The 15,946-nt window shown below is 35.8% G+C and overlaps 1 pseudogene; it reads left to right on the top strand.

Annotated features, from left to right (window-relative positions):
* Nucleotides 1-355: 355 nt before the first annotated feature.
* LOC100785095 (UDP-glycosyltransferase 88F4-like) lies at nt 356-14,000 on the top strand (annotated as a pseudogene).
* Nucleotides 14,001-15,946: the final 1,946 nt, after the last annotated feature.

The following is a 15,946-nucleotide window of genomic DNA, read 5'->3' on the forward strand; positions in this document are numbered from 1 at the left end:
GGTCATATTAAGGAGAAGACTAATTTGTAGTACATGGAAATAACTATGTCGATTATGTGATGTACAACCGTCATGACTCAAATTGGTTCTTATTCTTAATCATGAATTTATGATTTATCCAATGTATAAAATGGTTTAGTCATTTTAATGTGCATTATGTTAGTTTAATCTATTTATTTTTTTAGTCCATAATGTTTGGTAATATCACATAAGCCAAGTGGGAGAATGTTAGAATTAATGTCTCATGTGAGAGACATGTGACTTATGTAGGGACTAATAAATAAATAATTAATAATTAAGGACTAAATTGTAATTGGGTTAAATAGTAGAAATTTTTAGAGATAACTATTACTTGATGAGAGTAGTGGTTATAAAAGGGTTAATACTCACTAATGTGAAACAAGGTCCACTTCTTGACACAAAAGTGTTCTCTGTAACTCCTAGTCATCACAAACGTAGAGATACAGAAAGAATTGTCAAGGAAGTGAAATCTTATTTCTCTCATCTTCCAAGGAATGAAAGTGCACTGAAAAGAAGCCTCATTATGGAGAAAGGTATGCACTGTTTATCCAGGAATCATAGGTTTCAAGATCCTATTGGTTTCCTATAATTGTTAATCTATGAAACCCTTAAGTTTTACATCCACCACCACCCTCACCCAAATCCGCCACCACCACCATAAAGGCCTTTATAATCAACCTCTTATACTCCTCCGCAATGGAACCAACTTCTTCATTGGGAATCCCAGTGTACTACTTCTTCGCCTCTGGTGCTGCTATTCTCGCTCTCTTCTCGAACTTTCCGAAACTCCACGAAGAGACTAGCTTGTCGTTTAAGGATATGGTCGGGGTGGAACTCCACGTGCCGGCCAGTGCGCCGCTAAAGGCAATGGACATGATAGAGCCCATGTTGGAGAGGGACGACCATGCTTACTAGGACATGTTGGAGTTCTGCACGTGCCTTTCAGAGGCTCGTGGGATCATAATGAACTCGTTTGAAAAGCTCGAGCCCACCCCTGTTGACGTCGTCACGGGGGGTGCATGCTTTCCAGATGCAAAATGTGTGCCTGGTGTTTACTATATAGGACCACTCATCATGGAACTGCAACAATCAAGTTTGGTCTATGATCTCGTATTTTGAATTAAATAATGTTGTTTTAATAACCATTAACCCACCTATTCTTCTTCTTCAACAAGATCCCCCTCCTTCTTTCCATTCAATTCAATACAAAAATAGTTTCCTCCATTTTTCTACATTACTGAATAGAACATTAATGGACCAAATACACCGTTCTACTAGGACAAGCGGATGTGAAAGATATTTTTCTTTGTCATTTTGCTCACTTAAGGAGTGTCGATGTGTCATTGTTAACTTTTTTTTCTTAAAAAATTATGATTAATTTAGAGTTCAACCGAAAGATATGTAAAATTTGTTATAAAATTGTTTATGTCAAAGATCGAATTTGAATACGATAGGAACGATTCAACCTTGTTAACTTCTTTTTTGTTTCATTTACTCTTTTAAGTTCTTTTATATTTGATTGAGTAAAATAGATTTTGTCTTATAATTTTCTTGAATCTTATGTTTAGTCTTGAATCTTCATATTATGCAATTTAGTCTTCGAGTTTTATAAGAAAACCTATTTTTAGTCCCTCCTCATAGTATGAAGTTATAAAAAGTACAAAAATTGAAGAGTAAACCTAGAGACTAAAAATACATTTTATTTATAAAGTTTAGGGACTAAATTTGATGTTATGGAAGTTGGAGGACTGAAAAACAGATTCAACAAAAATATAGGAATTAAAAACATATTTTATCCTATTTAATTTGTCTTATATTTAGATTTTTTTTTTTTGCAAAAATACTCTTAAGCTAACTAGACATACTATTATTTCTTTTTAAAAATATTTGTAGAGAAATGATATTTTTACGACAAATTATATGATGAATGATGATACATGAACATTTTATTATTTTAAACACTCCATTAATATCTCTCATTTTTCTTTATCTATCTCTTTCTATCACATTATAAATTTTATCATATTATTTTCTCCCTCACTAGGTATAGGTATAATATTGTGAGTGTCCATCAAATAAATATAGTGTCGCAACCTACCTTACGACGGGACGACAAAATAAAATAAATAAAAGCAAAGCACGTTTGTCTCCTACGGAGCAAACGCGTGGGAGTCGGCACCAACGTTTATTCGAGGAAAACGTTAGAAAAACCAAAAGGGGGTTTGCGAATTTTGAAAAGAAGGTTTCGGGAGTTGTTTACGTATAGAGAAGGTATTAGCACCACACACGCCCGTCATAAGGGACGATAGCCTTTAACCGAGTGTGCAAACTTCAAAATTATTTATTTTCCCTTTTTATTATTATTATTATTATTATTATTATTATTATTATTATTATTATTATTATTATTATTATTATTATCATTGTTATTTTTATTATTATTATTATTATTATTATTATTATTATTATTATTATTATTATTATTTTGAATAGATAAAGGTGTTGTCCTAGCTCCTACGTATCCCCAGGTGCAATGAGGAAATCAGACATACGTACTTCTTTAGTAGAAATGTTTATGTTGTTTTTTAAAAAGATTTATTTTAATTGCAAACAAAGAGTTGTTAAGGCGTTGGACCTTGAAACGACGTTTTAATTTTGAAAAGCGAAGAGAATCCTCAAGTGATATTTGACAAAAGAAAGTTTGGTTGTGAATTGATTTTTTCATTTTCGTTTTCTATTACCTTCTAGTCTCACTAAAAAAAAAATTCATGACATTAGTGATTGACTAGAATTAAGCCTTACGAATAAAATGAAATTACCAACGATAAGTTGAGAAGATAAATGCACACATAATATCATAGAGGACCCATGAAGGTACATAGATTACATCAATCTTAAGAACAAAACTAACCGACTGTTGCACAAGGTACAAGGCTAGCAAGAGAAATGATGTAGGAAACGATCCACGGTTCGATTGAACGGCGCCTCGGCTTTGCTTTTTTCTTCTTATCTTCCTCTTCCTGCGTTTTCACTCTGATCCTCCAAGAATCAACCCCAGAAACCCTTCCCCTACATGGCTTTTTAAAGGAAAAGGCCATTTGGTGTCGGGGAAGCTCGCCCAGGCGAGCTGGTTTCTTACAACTGAAGGTATCAGCTCACCCAGGTGAACTAGAGCTCGCCCAAGCGAGCTAATTGCTTAAGGATGAAGGCATTCCATGGCCCAGGCGAGCCAGATGCTGGCCTGGGCAAGCTCAGGCTTAGAAACATCCAAAAAATGGTCTTTTTGCTTCCTTTCCTTGTGGTTTTTGTTCTCGGATTTGACAATCAAACATCAACTTGAGCAATCCCTCGACCTTGCGCTGAAACTGGTGCCAAACACCGTAATTTAGTTAGTAATGATCAAAACATCACATGTGAATGATAAAAACATCATACTCAGATGAAATTAAGGTCTGACAGTTGTCCCTTTTTACTTATCTTTTATTAAAAATAAGAGATAAGTAAAGATAATGGCACTAATTTCACTTAAGCAATCCAGCTTTTCAACCGGATTCCAAAGAAAACAAAAGAAGCAAAATCGAAAAAAAAGCAAAAGGACATTGAAGTCCTGTAACACAAAACAAAGGACCTTGAAGTCTTACAAAACATAAAATGGAGGACATTGAAGTCCTATAGCATAAGAGGAGAAGACACTTGAAGTCTTTGAAAGCATAAAAACAAAGGACGTTGAGTCTTAAGAAACACAAAGACAAGGACTTTGAGTCCTATGAAAAATAAAGACGAGGACATTGAGTCCTATGAAAGATAAAGCAGAAGACGTTGAAGTCTTTGAAAAAATGTAAAATAGAAGACATTGAAGTCTTATAAATCATAAAGCAGAAGACATTGAAGTCTTTGAAAGCGTAAAAGATAGAAGACATTGAAGTCTCTGAAAGCGTAAAAGACATAAGACATTGAAGTCTTATAAATCATAAAGACAGAAGACATTGAAGTCTTTGAAAGCGTAAAAGACAGAAGACATTGAAGTCTTATAAATCATAAAGCAGAAGACATTGAAGTCTTTGAAAGCGTAAAAGACTAAAGACATTGAAGTCTTATAAATCATAAAGACAGAAGACATTGGAGTCTTTGAAAGTGTAAAAGACAGAAGACATTGAAGTCTTGTGAAAACATAAAGACAGAGGACGTTGAGTCCTATGGAAACATAAAGGTGAGGATGTTGAGTCCTATGAAAGATAAAGGCGAGGACTTTGAGTCCTATGAAAACATAAAGGTGAGGACGTTGAGTCCTATGAAAGATAAAGGTGAGGACTTTGAGTCCTATGAAAACATAAAGGCGACGACTTTGATTCCTGTGAAAACATAAAGGCGAGGACTTTGAGTCCTATGAAAGATAAAGGCGAGGACTTTGAGTCCTATGAAAACATAAAGGTGAGGACGTTGAGTCCTATGAAAGATAAAGGCGAAGACTTTATGTCCTATGAAAGATAAAGGCGAGGACTTTGAGTCCTATGAAAACATAAAGGTGAGGACGTTGAGTCCTATGAAAGATAAAGGCGAGGACTTTGTGTCCTATGAAAGATAAAGGCGAGGACTTTGAGTCCTATGAAAGATAAAAGCGATGACTTTGAGTCCTATGAAAACATAAAGGCGAGGACGTTAAGTCCTATGAAACATAAAGGTGAGGACATTGAGTCCTATGAAAACATAAAGCAAAGGACGTTGAGTCCTATGAAAGCATAAAGCAAAGGACGTTGAGTCCTGCGAAACTAAAAGCAAAGAACGTTGAGTCCTATGAAAACATAAAGCAAAAGACATTGAGTCCTGCGAAACTAAAAGCAAAGAATGTTGAGTCCTATGAAGCATGCCAATAAGTACTAGTACCCAAGGGCTCAACCGTATAAGAAAGCAAGAGGTTGACTCTTTAAAAGGGTCACTCATCCCAAACTCAAAAGATAGGACATTGGATTTTGAAAACTTGCATATAAAGAGAAATCTATGCACTTATAGCCTGATATGGAGCATGAGTTATGGAATGCAGAGGCTTGAAAATTTTGTCTTGAAATGCAGTAAATGTAGGCTTTGTATCTAGTCATGCAAAAGGTTTTGAATCATGAAAATTGTGTAATGCTCATGACATTTTTTTACCTCTTTTGTGATTTTTTTTTATGAAGAACACAGATTGATCGCCTCTTTCTGAAGGACATGATAATTCATGCAATCTCATCCTATCTTTTTGTAAATCTCCTTGGGGACTCCCTCAAAGTGTATGTTTTGATTTAATCACTTGACAATTTTGGGTGACGGCAATGGAGCCATTTGATATTTAATCAATCAACTGAAATATTGATCCTAGGATTTGTCCCTTTCTTTTTGTTTAAAAACTTTGATTATTCTGCACAACAAGAAAATATGAGGCTTTGGGATCGATCGCATGCACCATTGAAGGATGGCAATGGATTGTTACATTTTGGTATATGACCAAGTGAAACTTTCCTGATTTAAGATCATAGAGTGATGCCAATGGTATGTCGATCTTGCTGAAACTTGATGACATGGGTTGATCCCAAAATAATTTATACAACAAAGGTCATCCTCAGATGTACCCTACTATCACAATTGTTTTTAGGCATTTTCCATGAGCTCTTGGTCAAATGGGTTTTCTTCTCAAATGTGAATCCAAACTTAAAAGCAAAATTAGTCATTCCTTGATCCACATGGGCTTTATTAGGCTTGTAACGTGGTCAGGGGTAAGAGGGCTATGAAAGAAAGGATCAGAGAGGCTCAAAGAGTGTTTAAGAGTCTTGTTTGTACTTTTATTCATTTCAACTTTTTTGGGTTGGGCTCTACTCCTTTTGTCTTATTCATTAATCTTTATTGCACTTTTGTGCCTTCCTTGTAAAATGGAGGACTCTTGTCTTCTTTTTCTTTCACTTACCTTTGGCGGATTTGCTTTCTACTCTTTTTTGTTCTTAACATCATTGTTGCCCAACCTAGAGCTTGGTAAACCTCATGCATGTGTTGTTTGTATTGCTCTTTCCAATAGTTTAGCGGTGGTTCCTACTTAGGGTTTTGTTGTTGTTGTTGTTGTTTTTTTAAGAAAACAAATATGTTATGGCTCGGAAGGGGTAACAAGGGATAAATTAGTGTTTGGGATGATGAAACACGGCCATGTGTCATTTCAAATCTTGACTAGAGACTTTTACAGTTTGGATTTTGGGACAAAACCTTTGATAACACGCCCCTGATTGTTTTTCCCTTTTTATTTCCATAACTTTTGCCTAGGCCACCCTTTTGGGTTTTCAACCTATCATGAGAGGACTTCTTGTCTGCCCCTAGGTTCGCTTGAAGCTCATGCATGGTGCCTATCATTGCCCCAATGTAGGGTTCGGAGGTATATGTTGTGGTCGTTTGCCACGACCTTGTAGCAAGAAGAAATGAAAGAAATTGTACAGGTTCTCGAAAAAGAATTTTCAAGGACAAGAAATATTTAAAGGATTTTCAATTGAAAGATTAAGTCAAATGACTCTTGTTCTTCACAACTCATTTTTTTCTCGAGAAAGACAACTTTCAAGAATGATATGATGAGATCACACGAATGTTTATACTTCTTATTTTTGAATTGGAAACATAGTCAATCAAATGTTTATTCGCTTTACTCGTCGCTTACGGCACCCCTACCAAACGTGTAGAATGTGCAATTTCTGATTGGGCGGACTTAGAGATCAACTCAGGAGCGCAGGTCAAACCAATGACTTACATTCACATTCCAGTGGAAGTTAAATAAGCAAAGATGTAATTATGAGAGAATGAAAGACAACAACATCAAATTCATCCATATTATTAACATAATGACTGTTGCTTACAGTGATAGCATAAACTTGAAAATCCTAATGAGTCATTGGAAACATCTAACAACAACCTTCAAATTGCCCCAACCATCATGCATAGTGTCGCTTGACCATGTCAGAATCCACAAGCGATTCTCCTCCTCAAATCTCAGCCAGCCTACATCGATCAAACTTTGCACCTTATGTTTCAGGGTCATACAATGCTCAATGAAATGCCCCAGAACTCCCCCATGATGAGCGCATGTCACATTAGAGTTGTATCCTCTAGGAAATGGAGGTTGAGGAATCTTTGTTGGGTTTATGGCTACCATTGCATTGTTGAGCAGATAAGGGAGTAAGTCAGCATATGGGATTGGAATTGGGGTGAATTCTACAAGCTTCTTTTCTAGAAAGTTCCTTCCCTGGTTGGTGTTTTGATTGGTATTAGGGGTGGTGTTTGGTCTTGGATGTGCAACAGGTGGATTTTGTGGCAGATTTAGGGGTGGCCTTTGCAGATGATTGGGCACTCTTGGTTGGTAGGGTGGTGAGTAATAGGAATGACTGATATTTGCTGAGTATTGATATTGTTGGGGAAGATATTGGTACATGGGATTTAAAGGGCTGGTGGGAAATTTGGCCATGTAGGAACGATAGTCACGGCATGGGTTTCTCCCTCCTTCTTATTCCCTCTACTCATCCCAGGTCTTCTATTACTAGAACTTGCAGTAGCAGCATAATCAAATTTCCCTTTTCTCAGACCTACTTGGATCCCCATGCTGACAAACACTAAATCTGCAAAACTTGAAGTCATGTAACCTACCATCTTCTCATAGTAAAACATTGGCAATGTGTCCAGTATCATTGTTATCATTTCTCTCTCCATCATCAGGGGCGCTACTTGAGCTGCCAGATCTCTCCACCTTTGAGCGTACTCTTTGAAAGATTCATTGTCTTTCTTGCACATATTTTGTAGTTGCATTTTATCTGGAGCCATATCAGAGTTATACTGATACTACCTAATGAAAGCAGCCATTAGGTCTTTCTAGGAATGGACCCGAGAAGGTTCCAGGTTAGTATAGCAGGTAATAGTTGCCCCAGCAAGACTCTCCTGGAAGAAATGCATCAACAACTTTTCATCTTTCGCATACGCCCCCATCTTCCTACAATACATTTTAGGTGATTCTTTGGGCAAGTGGTTCCCTTGTACTTATCAAAATCTGGCACCTTGAACTTTGGAGGAATAACCACGTCGGGTACCAAGCACAACTCTGCCATGTCAGTAAAGACATAATTTCCTCCTCTAATGGCGTGTAGCCTCTCCTCCATATGCTCAAACCTCTCCTTCTCAAGTATTGTGGAAGGCCCCTCTCCCATTACAAAATGCAAGGGTTGTGATAACGGACGATATTGAGATATTTCAGGAGCATTCAGCACAGGGATGCCCGAAAATGCCTGCCTTTCAGTGGTATATCCTGGATAAACCGTGAACCCAGCCAGAGTGTGGTCTTGGGGGACTTCATGTGTTTCCCCCATGGGTTGAGAGAAATGTGCATGATCAGATTGGGGTTGCTGATTCTCAATGAGTACGGGTGCAAAATTGTTGATATTCTCACTAGAAGCGTATACAATAGTGGGCGGTGTATAATTAGGAGGCAACCCATATGGTGGGAAGGAATGCTTGCTCTGAACCTTAACATGATGGGGCTCACATGCACTTTTCGCTGCCTCGCCTTCTTGACCTACTACATCTGAGACTAGATGATTCACTTGAATGAAACCGGCCGGGTGAATCGGGTCCATCTCAGTAGTAGTACTCGCAACAACAACTGTAGCAGTGTTATCCTTCATCATCTTCCTCATGCTCATCATTGCTTCCATCATCGTTGTCATTTGTTCCTTCATGGCCTCCATATCGGCCTTCATTTGTTCCTGTACTTCTTCGATTTCACTCTTTATTCTGGCCTTAGCACGCATCTGGTAAGGGTGCCCTAAAGGGCGTTCTTTCTCTTTGGTTACAATGATTACGATTCTGATTTCAAGGAAAAAATGCAATGAGCAACGCAACCAAAGTGAAAAGACAAACAAGCATGAATGCATGTGAATGATACGTTGCTGAAGTATTGAGAATTTTACATAGGACATTCAGTAGAACATAGGATCGAATCAACTCTAATTTTCATTAAATCTCGTCATAGTCAAAGTCAACTGGAAATAAAACATGGACACATCAACGGTTCGTAATTTTGTAAGTTATTAGCTCAATCATGAGTTGGTAGTTGTCAAAGAAGCTATGTAAATTTGACCCATCTTCTGCCCCAACTTTCGCAAGCTGGTTACTTCCAAACTTTGACCTTGACTTGATAAAATCCTTTTTCTTAAAGACTACGCTTGGTTCGACCCTATGTTCGTAGGAATAGAAATTTTGATCACCAATATTTCAACAACCTATCATAGAGGAGATATGAGGAATGATCAGGGCATAGTTATGTTATGCATGACAAATGTATTTATCAAACCGACACAAGATGCCCGAATGACAAATGTTAACAATGCATTAGGTACCATGTTCATGTGATTTCAATCATTTTCGGGAGAAAGGATGGTATAACCCCAAGATGGTTTGTTTATAGCTATTACCATGGTACCCAACACATGTAACTAAAAACGCGGTGTAAACTTTCACACTTCATTGTGACTTTTGGCGACGAAGAAGGGAATGCAAGGCATAAGCAACTATACGACAAGATTATGCATAACATGCAAATGATGATAACAGAATGTATGCAATTGGCTGAACAAAAACATGCTAAATGAATATGTTTGACAATGCAATGACTTACGCAAATGCAATGCATGAATATGATAAATGATAAATGCAGGAATGATATGTCCATTATGATGCCATGAAGAGATGGATGATGTGGTCAAGGAAACCAGACATGGTGAGTTTGCTTTGTGTCCTTAATTCAGGAACCTAACGAAAATGATCCCAAAGTCCACTATCTAGTGACAACTCCCAAGGGTATTTTCATGTAACCTTACTGGCCTCTAGAGATATCATCCTCTTAAGTAATACACTGTGGCGATAAGGACTATCAGCGACAATGCATCACCAAAAGAGGAAAACTCTAGATGAGGCTTCACTGTTATCAAGCGAGTAGGGGACCCAACATGATCACAGATCGACCTCTACTCCCTATGGCTAACATAGACCCAGGTATAGGGCCCAATTTCTCAAAGTGTGTGCAAAAAGTGTGGGTGTCATGTGTGAACAAAGCAACCTAAGAATTACCTAACCTCACCTGCAAAACAACCAGAAAATTCCTAGGCAGATACAAGAAGTATAACACATGTCATCTATCCTAGGATTTAATGGCATAATTTATTTTTAACTACAAAGTTAATAGATACAAAGACACACACCAAGAGGTAACAACATGACAAAGGTTATATGCAAGTATGAACAAAACAAAGGATAAAAGAAATGAGGTTGAAGAAAAAACCACAAAAAGAACTATAGCGAAATGAAGCGATCATGAACGTGAGCATAACATAAGGATAAAAGAGAAAAGGGAACACAAATAAAGAAAAAGTCACAAAAAAATTGCACACTGATCAAATGGCTTAACTCTCTAACAAGGTCCCTAGTGGAGTCGTCATCTATTGCAACCTACCTTACGACGGGACAATGAAAGAAAATAAATAAAAGCAAAGCACGTTCATGTCTTAGGGAGAAAACGCATGGGAGTCGTCACCAACGTTTATTCGAGGAAAACGTTATAAAAACCAAAAGAGGGTCTACGAATTTTGAAAAGAATGATTCGAGAGTTATTTACGCATAGGAAAGGTATTAGCATCTCACGTGCCTGTCATAAAGGACGGCAGCCTTTAACTAAGTGTGCAAACCGTGACTTCAAAATTATTTATTTTTCCTTTTTATTATTATTTTTTTTTCGAATTGACAAGGGTGTTGCCCTTACTCCTACGTATCCCCAGGTGGAATAAGGAAATCAGACATACGTAGTTCTTTAGTAGAAATGTTTATGTTGTTTATTTTTTTTGAAAGATTTATTTTAATTGCAAACAAAGAGTCGTTAAGGTGTTGGACCTTGAAACAACGTTTTAATTTTGAAAAGCGGAGATAATCGTTAAGACGTTGGACCTTGAAACGATCTCAAGTGATATTTGATGAAAGAAAGTTTGGTTGTGAATTGATTTTTTCATTTTTGTTTTTTATTATCTTCCAGTCTCACTAAAAAAACAAATTTTCATGACATTAGTAATCAACTAGAATTAAGCCTTATGAATAAAATGAAATTACCAACGATAAGTTGAGAAGATAAATGCACACCTAATATCACAGAGGTCCCATGAGGGTAATAAAAAGGCTAGCAAGAGAAATGATGTAGGAAACGATCCATGGTTCGATTCGACGATACCTCAGCTTTGCTTTTTTCTTCTTATCTTCCTCTTCCTGTGTTTTCCCTCTATTCCTCCAAGAATCAGCCCCTGAAACTCTTCTCTTGCATGACTATTTATAGGAAAAGGCCATTTGGTGCAAGGGAAGCTCGCCGAGGCGAGCTAGTTTCTTACAGCTGAAGGTATTAGCTTGCCTAAGCGAGCTAGTTGCTTAAGGATAAAGGGATTCCATGGCCCAGGTGAGCCAGATGTTGGTCTGGGTGAGCTTATGCCTAGAAACATCCAAAAAATGGCCATTTTGCCCCCTTTCCTTGTGATTTTTGTTCCCGGATCTGATAATCAAACATCAACTTGAGTGATCCCTCGACCTTGTAGTGCAACCGGTGCCAAACACTGTAATTAGTTAGTAATGATCAAAACATCATAGGTGAATGATAAAAACAGCATACCCGGATGAAATTAGGGTCTGACAAATAGTATCAAACATTACGAGTAGAATCAAATCACCAATAATGAGTAGAAAATATTCATACGTATATAATATCAAAAGGAATACATAAGGGTACAAAGATTACATCCAATCCTTAATAAAAACTAACCGATCATTGTGCAAAGCACAAGACTAACAAGAGAAATGACGAAGGATGCGATCCACGGTTACAACTCTGCAGTGCCTCAGCTCCACTTTTCCTTTTCTCCTTCTTCTTCCTTAGCCTCTGCGTTTTTCTCTGTTTTTTGGTTCTACTGGATGTTTTTTCCTTCAACAATGAATGGCTATTTATAGAAAACAGCTAAAGAGTGCATGAACATTCGCCCAGGTGAGTTGTTTACTTAAGGCTGAAGCAAGATCACTAGCCCAAGCGAGCTGGTTGCTAGCCTAAACGAATTGGGTGTCAGAAATCTTATTAAAATGACCATTTTGCCCTTCTTTTTGGCTTTGTTTTTGGATCTAACAAACAACCATTAAAACCTACAAAATCATAGATGAATCTTTCATATTTAAACAACAACATTATTAAATGTATAATATATATATAAAACAACTAGATTTAAGGATAGTTTATAAGAAAACTATTACAATCGAAAGATAAGTTAACAATTTAATCCCAAAAAATAACTGAAATTTGGCACTTATCACAATGTCTATTGATTGAATATGGTCATTTGCTTCAAACTTTAGTGTTTTCTTCCTGGATTTGTGTTTTTAAATCCTTTTTTTGAAATATTTATTTTTGATGGCTAAGTGTTTGATATAATTTCTCGATCTAGCTAGAACTACATCTTTTTTAGGTGTTAGCAACAATGAAGTAAGAGTCAAATATTAAAGGAAAAACTGATTTTGCCTTAAGACTGATTCATTCATAAGGTCAATTGTTAATTTGTTAGAATATTTAACAAAGATATTAGGATAATTTCGTCTATTCATATATTTCAATTGTCGTTTGTTAACGACGTTAACAGAAGGGGAGTAAAAATAATATAAGAGAGAGGAGTATCAGGTGCAATGTGAAAAAAAAAACACAGGAGATATGAACATAATTTACTTATAAAAATATAATGAAAAAAAAGTTTTCTCTTTCAGTAAAATTTGTATTTGATATATAATTTTTGAATGAACTATATGACTGTGATCTCCCAAGAATATTTGGTATATTTTAGTCCTAGATTTAATTACTTTTTGTACGCACAATTCAATTTATAAATTAAGCAAACTCGTTCCATATTAATTATATCTAATTGATACTCCTATATATATTTGGTACTGTAACACAAAAAGGCTAAACCATCATATCATTTGAATCAAAGATTAAACCATGAACAACATATATTAGTGAAACCAACACAGATTTCAACCAATGGATCGAATTGAAAAGCATATACGTACTATTAAAGAATGTGTTACTAGTAATCATCCTTTGCGGATTTACTTGAATTTTAGCTTTGTAAGGAAAGTATAGTTTCTATAAAAAAAAAAAAAAAACACAGATGTAGCAACGGATAGTAAACAATGTTTGTCGTGGCTTGATGAACAACCAAGTAGAAGCGTGGTGTACCTGTCTTTTGGGAGCCGTGGATCATTTTCAGTGTCACAACTGAGAGAGATAGCAAAAGGGTTAGAGAGGAGTGGCCACAGGTTCTTATGGGTCGTGAAAAGGCCAACACAAGACGAGGGAACAAAGCATATTCACGACATAACAGCAGGGGAATGTTCCGACTTGAGTTCAAGGGCAGGGGCCTGGTGGTGAGGTCGTGGGCCCCACAAGTGGAGGTGCTGAGTCGCGGCTCGGTCGGCGCGTTCGTGAGTCACTGCAGGTGGAACTCGGTGTTGGAAGGGGTGGTTGCCGGGGTGCCAATGGTTGCGTGGCCACTGTACACGGAGCAGCACGTGAACAGGCACGTGATGGTGTGGAGATGAATGTGGCTGTTGCGGTGGAGCAAAGGGAAGAAGATGAGTTTGTGAGTGAGGAGGAGGTGGAGAAGAGGCTGAGGGAGGTGATAGTGTGAAACGAAGACGCCCCTACCACGAGATTTACAGCAATTCACAAGAGATTAACAACAATTTACACATTCTCTTAATTTACTGAGTTAAACTCCTTTGATGCAATGTTGTAGAAATGATAATTGTTTTGAGTTCTAACATGGATTTAAATTGCCATTATGATTGGATTGTAGCTGCTATGTAGTGGCAGAATGAGTTAATACATGATCATCTTTTTAATCAGAGTTTAATGATCATACATTGAATGATAGTGTAAAATAATTTACGATTAATATAACTTTTAAGATAATTATGTAAAAATTAATAAATTTATCATACACGATAATTTATGATTAGACGACGATTAATGTATAATATTTTTTCTCTTCTAATTATTTATATTAAATTTTATATAATTTGGATGTTAATTACATATTATTCGTTATAAACTTAATTTATTTTATAAGATTTTTCAATTCAATAGGTTAGATTAATTAATTTTATGTTCTACATAAAATTATTAAGTGGTATAAGTACAAAACGTTGATGTTTTGTATAAGAAATTGTTAGTTATATTGAATTCATAATAAAATTACAGATGTTCTTAGAAAATGCAGTTTTATGAGAAACGTACAGGTGTTAAAATTCAATTGCTTAACAGAAAAAATAAGGCTATCAACTCGCCAACTCCTCTTACTACATACTAATTAATATATACAAGTTCTGATATGTTCAATTTCTAAGTGCATTGTGATTAGTAATGATCTGTGGTCTTGCTTATTTTCTGTTCATCAATTTTGACACCTTGCTTGAGGTAAATTTTGCATTTTATTTGAAAATGGAAAACAAGGTAGGATTGTTGGAGACTCTAGCTAGCTAGCAATGGGTGCGTGGCTTCTCTGGCTATTTAAAAGGCATAAATAATTGACCAATCTACAAGCTGAACTTTTGGCTTTCTTTTCCATGGTCTTAAAACTCTTTAGACTTTGTTTTGTCTTATCAACTTTGGATAGATGGTGTTGATTGAATGTTGTTACAAATATAAATTGTGCATTCTAGACATGATGTAAGGATTGTTATATGCATGGGTGTAGGAGTAGGAAGTTTTAATACGGAGGGGAATCATTGATGATGCACATTATATTGATAAGTGGGGTTCAAATCATGACAACATTGTTTGAGAGGGATTGGATGGACCACACCTCCACATGGGTTAGTGGGATTCACCCTCACATTTTTCATGGTTTGATCTGCTCCGCTCTTGTTTCTTGTAGTTTGTGTATGTGTGTGTTTTTAAATGGATAGGGATTTTAGGATTGAAACTTCTTTATTGAGAATTTTTGGGTGGCGATAGGAGAATGATATTTAATATAATTTTTGTGATATCCTTTATTCTTTTGGTAATATAAGTAAAATGCATATTTCCTTTTCCAAATTAGGTGATGTAAAACAAAAATGTAAAAAAAAAAAAAAAAGTGCAAATGTCATAACACACTCCTATGTACAACAACAGTCAATTGTTTCGAACTTCTTTTTCTACCAAATTATATTTCTTTTTTCATAAAGGATGTAGGCCACTTACGGGTCTTAAAAAGAAGTAAGCACAAACACAACCTATCAGTTATCATTGTTTAATTAATTTATCAAATTTTGCATGTATTGCTTGAAACATAATATGCTTTCAAATTACTTTTTCCCCTTCGTTAATCTAATAAAAAGTTGGACAGTTTTAGTAATTTTTATTTATTAATAAGTCGTGGTTAAAACCTGCATTAAAGTTGTTGACGTAGCTAAAATTTGAAGTAGGCATTATACTCATTACCAAGTAAACCATTTTTTTTATATATACCTAACATGAATCCATAAGTCTCTTTAAATGAAAAAGTTAAACATTTTTATTGCTATCAAAATTAATTATAGTTGTACTACTCAGATTCAATAAGGCTCCTATGATCAACCAAATAATCTACTCGAAATCTAAAGAAGATGAGAAATCTAATTAAGGTAAGAAGAAATTTCCATCTTCTAGAAAGATAGAGATATCTCCAAATACTAGAAATCATCTATTATTAGAGAAAAAATAAAATAAAATCATATATTTTCATATTTATATAATCTTACAAGAGAAATTAAAATTTTATCATCTAATTTCACTTCTATAAAAGAGATTGTTAAGGTCGAGATAAACAAATTTTAT

Source organism: Glycine max, chromosome 4, assembly GCF_000004515.6.
Source record: "Glycine max cultivar Williams 82 chromosome 4, Glycine_max_v4.0, whole genome shotgun sequence".
Classification (NCBI taxonomy): domain Eukaryota; kingdom Viridiplantae; phylum Streptophyta; class Magnoliopsida; order Fabales; family Fabaceae; genus Glycine; species Glycine max.